Raw genomic sequence first — 614 nt, 5'->3', positions numbered from 1 at the left:
CACCCCCATCATGTCTAGGGCCACAAGATCTTTTATTTTAATACTGTGTTGGCAGGGTTTTGAATTCAAGAGCTTTTGGCTCGGTTACCATATTGAATTCATGCTCAAGCCAACTCATCTAAAAGTCTGAACTAATGAAGAAAGATGGACAATATATTTCATGAAACACACATGGACAATCATCGTCTGGAATGTGGCATGGCTTTGTACATAAAAGAGGCATAAGAAGGCTAGCAGGTCCGCAAGTGATAGGACGCAACAGCATGTGGAGATGACCAAAACAAGGGCTAGTATCACTTTACTTTGTAATTCTGCAGATGGAGGACAAAGGAAGTTCGGGACCAACTCGTGCCTAGAAATTGTGATTTCCGCACTTGTGGAACCTCTCTCCAGCGTTCCGCCCATAACGTGTGACGTATGTCACTACATTCCTTCCGCGGTACAGACAGGGTACTATGGGGAGAGCTACAAGATCAGGAGCCTGGCTTGCGTTGGCCATTTCGACCGCTAGGGTTCTTACTGGAATTAGGGATCGGGGTATGCGAGCATGGGAGGTCCTTAAAATATCTTTGTGAATGTGGCACCATTGTGAAGCAGCATGATGGAGGCTGGTG

This window comes from Triticum aestivum, chromosome 3B (genome assembly GCF_018294505.1).
Source record: "Triticum aestivum cultivar Chinese Spring chromosome 3B, IWGSC CS RefSeq v2.1, whole genome shotgun sequence".
NCBI classification, from domain to species: Eukaryota; Viridiplantae; Streptophyta; class Magnoliopsida; order Poales; family Poaceae; genus Triticum; species Triticum aestivum.
Note: the sequence above shows the minus strand (reverse complement) of the source record.